The sequence below is a fragment of the Lolium perenne genome, chromosome 3 (genome assembly GCF_019359855.2).
Source record: "Lolium perenne isolate Kyuss_39 chromosome 3, Kyuss_2.0, whole genome shotgun sequence".
Classification (NCBI taxonomy): Eukaryota; Viridiplantae; Streptophyta; class Magnoliopsida; order Poales; family Poaceae; genus Lolium; species Lolium perenne.
In genome coordinates, this window is record NC_067246.2 from 174,791,445 (window position 1) to 174,797,020 (window position 5,576).

Genomic DNA, 5,576 nt, shown 5'->3' on the forward strand with positions numbered 1-5,576 from the left:
TCTTCAATTTCTTCGCGAAGATGGACGCAACTGGTGATTCGCCTATCTTCGTGGTGGAGTTCGTGGGATTCAGCACTCCACCACGATGTGCCTCGTCTTTGCCGCCTGCGGCTTCGACGCTGCCCCGCCTAGTTTCTCGCCGGGCCGGCCTTTGTTGCATGTCGTCCCCCGCGGTAGACAGCGACGTCAACGTACCAAGTGTACGCGTCTGGGAAGGCAATCGATTTTCCATACTCGTCTCCGTCTCCGCGCCGACCGGTGCGGCCTCCGTCGCCCTCGGCTCGGTACGAGCCTCCGCGGCACCCTTTTCCGTCCTGCGGTGCTGTGCCCGCAGTCAGCCGACGGCGGCCGACGCAGCCCCGTCTTTCCCACTCATGGCGTGAAGTCGCCTGCAACCATAGCCTCAAGATGCGGCCTTCTGCCCAGGAGCAGCGACGACGGGAACGACACCCACTGCGGCTGTTGTGCCGGCCTCGCACAACACACGGAATACCCTGCGGAACGCAGCGAATTTACAGGCGCCGGTACATACCGGTGTCCCATCCGCTGTTCATTTTGCTTTGAGATTGGTGAACCTTTTAACATTTTATCTAATATAAAACTAATAATTGAAATATAAGTGAAACTTTTGTGAAACCAAACTGATACATGGTTAACATTGTGAAATATTTTAAACTAGTATTTGAAATATAAGTGAAACTTTTATGAAACCAAACAGATACATGGCTAACATTGTGAAACATTTTGGCACAAAAGTGAAACTACTGATGTCACTACCTTATGTTTCACAAAATATTTTTATTTCAATTATGTTTCAGTTTTGTTTCATAATTTTGTGAGAGGATTAAATCTGGACATGGCTGATGTCTGATGACCCACAAGTAGGGGGTGTATCGTAGTATCTTCGATAAGTAAGAATGTCGATCCCAACGAGGAGCAGAAGGTGTTGACAAGCAGTTTCGATGAAGGATTCACTGTAAATGCTCACAGACAAGTATTCAGGGGGGTTTGATGTAGCAGATGAATAAAGTACGAGTAAGTAAAGTGCGAGAGTAACAATTGCAGCGAGTGGCCCAATCCTTTTTAGCACAAAGGACAAGCCGGTTTGTTTACTTATAATAACCAAACGTTCTCGAGGACACACGGGATTTTAGTCTAGTGCTTTCGCTACATACGGCTAATTAATCTTCATTGTTTTGATAAGTGTTGTGTGGGTGAACCTGTGCTAATGTACCGCTCCTCCTAAGACTAATACATACTTGTGATTATACCCCTTGCAAGCATCCGCAACTACAAGAAAGTAATTAAGATAAATCTAACCACAACCTTAAACTCTGAGATCCTGCTATCTCTCCTGCATCGATATACCAACGGGGGTTTAGGTTTCTGTCACTCCGGCAACCCCGCAATTGGCAAACGAGTACAAGATGCATTCCCCTAGGCCCATAAAGGTGAAGTGTCGTGTAGTCGACGTTCACACGACACCACTAGAAGAATAACACCACAACTTAAATATCATAACATTGAATATTACTCAACCATACTTCACTACTAACATTTAGACTTCACCCATGTCCTCAAGAACTAAACGAACTACTCACGAGACATCATATGGAACATGATCAGAGGTGATATGATGATGAATAACAATCTGAACATAAACCTTGGTTCAATGGTTTCACTCAATAGCATCAATAACAAGTAGAAATCAATACCGGAAGAGTTTCCCCTATCAAACAATCAAGATCAAACCCAAATTGCTACAGCAGTGACGATGTGCAGCGGTGGAGACGGCGGTGATGATGATGGTGATGGAGATGATGTCCAACTTGATGGCGGTGACGATGGCGTCGATTTCCCCCTCCGGGAGGGAATTTCCCCGGCGGATCTCAGCCCGCCGGAGAGCTCTTTTCTCTCTGGTGTTCTCCGCCCCGCAGAGGCGGCTGTAACTCTTCGCGAGGTACCCTCTGGAGCTTAGGTTTTCGGGACGAAGGCGTACGCGAAGAAAAGGAGGCGAGAGGGGGCTGTGGGCCCCCTCCTCACAGGGCGGCGCGGCCAGGCCTTGGGCCGAGCCGGCCTATGGGGTGGGCCCACCTCGGGTCCCCTCGGCTCCCCCTTCTGGTTCACTTCGTCATCTGGAAAAATAGGATTTTTGGTATAATTTTCGTCAACTGTTGATCTTCCGAAATATTGCATTCTGACGGTGCTTTTTCCAGCAGAATCCTGGCTCCGGTGCTCGATCCTCCAATAATCATGAAACATGCAAAATAGATGAAATAACATAAGTATTATATCCAAATATGAAATATATCAATGAATAACAGCAAATTATGATATAAAATAGTGATGCAAATTGGACGTATCAACTCCCCCCAAGCTTAGACTTCGCTTATCCCCAAGCGAAACTGAACTCGGTAAACAGGACCACATGTTTATAGAGTGAAGAGTCGATAAATAAAATACGGACAAGAAGCATCATATTCATTCACACAAGACATTCTAGTAAACAACTTCCTCATATAATTCAACTTGAAACAAGTATAAGGTAATCACAAACAAAGGTGCATAAGAAATCATAGTTGGTGATGGCAAACTTCGTTCTTGGTCAGAGAACAATTAACAGGTTATACTTATCTCATTGAGCAGCACTCTCATGTTAAAGTTTATATGGCACAACTTGCATACTCAATCATAATAGTCTTCTCACGATCATTGATAACTTGCAAAGCTATATTCATTTAGATAAAACTTGTACTAAACAAGGAAAAGTAAAAGACATGATGAAACAAATCACAATATAATGGTTCGATCACAACTACTCAAATGCTTGCTTAAGATGGAGGGAATAGGTTTACTGACTCAACATAAAGTAAAAAACAGGCCCTTCGCAGAGGGAAGCAGGGATTAAATCATGTGCTAGAGCTTTTTCAGTTTTGAAATCATATAAAGAGAATAAAAGAAACATTTTGAGAGGTGTTTGTTGTTGTCAACGACTGGTAGCGGGTACTCTAACCCCCTTGCCAGACAAACCTTCAAAGAGCGGCTCCCATTTTATTTTTATTTTGTGTGGCACTCCTTCCAACCTTTCTTTCACAAACCATGGCTAACCGAATCCTCGGGTGCCTGCCAACAATCTCATACCATGAAGGAGTGCCCTTTTATTTTAGTTTTATTATGATGACACTCCCCCCAACCTTTGCTTACACAAGCCATGGCTAACCGAATCCTTCGGGTGCCGTCCATCAATCACATACCATGGAGGAGTGTCTATTTAGATTAATTAATTTGGGACTGGGAATCCCATTGCCAGCTCTTTTTGCAAAATTATTGGATAAGCGGATGAAGCCACTAGTCCATTGGTGAAAGTTGCCCAACAAGATTGAAAGATAAAACACCACATACTTCCTCATGAGCTATAAAACATTGACACAAATAAGAGATAGTAAATTTTGAATTGTTTAAAGGTAGCACACGAAGTATTTACTTGGAATGGCAGAAAATACCATGTAGTAGGTAGTTATGGTGGACACAAATGACATAGGTTTGGGTTAAGGTTTGGATGCACGAGAAGTATTCCCTCTCAGTACAGGTCTTTGGCTAGTGATACGTCTCCGACGTATCGATAATTTCTTATGTTCCATGCCACATTATTGATGATTTCTACATGTTTTGTGCACACTTCATGTCATATTTGTGCATTTTCTGGAACTAACCTATTAACAAGATGCCGAAGTGCCAGTTCCTGGTTTCTGCTGTTTTTGGTTTCAGAAATCCTAGTAACGAAATATTCTCGGAATCAGACGAAATCAACGCCCAGGTTCCTATTTTGCCCGGAAGCATCCAGAACACACGAGAACCGCCAGAGGAGGGGCACAGGCCCACCAAACCCTAGGCCGGCGCGGCCAAGGGGGGGCCCGCGCCCCCCTATAGTGTCGTCGCCCCGTTGACCTTCTGACGCCGCCTCTTCGCCTATTTAAGCCCCCTCGACCTAAAACCTCGATACGGAAAAGCCACGGTACGAGAAACCTTCCAGAGCCGCCGCCATCGCGAAGCCAAGATCTCGCGGACCGGCGTCTCTGTTCCGGCACGCCGCCGGGACGGGGAAGTGCCCCCGGAAGGCTCCTCCATCGACACCACCGCCATCTTCATCACCGCTGTTGTCTCCCATGAGGAGGGAGTAGTTCTCCATCGAGGCTCGGGGCTGTACCGGTAGCTATGTGGTTAATCTCTCTCCTATGTACTTCAATACAATGATCTCATGAGCTGCCTTACATGATTGAGATTCATATGAGTTTTGTATCACAATTCATCTATGTGCTACTCTAGTGATGTTATTAAAGTAGTTTATTCCTCCTCCATGATGTAATGTTGGCAGTGTGTGCATCATGAAGTACTTGGTTTATGCTATGATTGTGATCTCTTGTAGATTATGAAGTTAACTATTACTATGATGGTATTGATGCGATCTATTCCTCCTTTCATAGTGTGAAGGTTACGGTGTGCATGCTATGTTAGTACTTGGTTTGGTTGTGTTGATCTATCTTGCACTCTAAGGTTATTTAAATATGAACATTGAATTGTGGAGCTTGTTAACTCCGGCATTGAGGGTTCGTGTAATCCTACGCAATGGTGTTCATCATCCAACAAGAGTGTAGAGTATGCATTTATCTATTCTGTTATGTGATCAATGTTGAGAGTGTCCACTAGTGAAAGTATGATCCCTAGGCCTTGTTCCTAAATACTGCTATCGCTGCTTGATTCTTTGTTTCTTTGCGTTACTACTTTGTGTTACTACTGCTTGTTTACTGTCCTGGGCAAAGCACTTTTCTGGTGCCGTTGCTACTACTTATTTATACCACCTGTATTTCACTATCTCTTCGCCGAACTAGTGCACCTATTAGGTGTGTTGGGGACACAAGAGACTTCTTGCTTTGTGGTTGCAGGGTTGCATGAGAGGGATATCTTTGACCTCTTCCTCCCTGAGTTCGATAAACCTTGGGTGATTCACTTAAGGGAAAACTTGCTGCTGTTCTACAAACCTCTGCTCTTGGAGGCCCAACACTGTCTACAGGAAAAGGAGGGGGGCGTAGACATCAAGCTATTTTCTGGCGCCGTTGCCGGGGAGGAAAGGTAAAAGGCACTCATACTTCGGTCCCAGGTAAAGTACTTTTCTGTTGCCATTGTGTGTGTGCTCGAAGCTATTTCCTTTAGATCCTGCAATTGCATCTTTTTGTTTCTTGTTTACACTAGTTAGGCATAATGGAAAACAACAAAAATATGAGAGATCTTTATGAACTTTATCTTGAATTAGGACATGATGTGTTTTAAGAGAGAATTAAAAAACCCATGGAACTTTATATGCATGCTAATGGGAATGTTATTAATATGAACACTTTGAACACTATTGTTGCTAATGCTATGGAAAATTCTAAGCTTGGGGAAGCTGGCTTTGATGAGCATGATCTTTTTAGTCCTCCAAGCATTGAGGAGAAAATTTACTTTGATGATACTTTGCCTCCTATTTATGATGATTATAATGATAGTACTCTTTTGTTACCACCTGTTATGGAGGATGA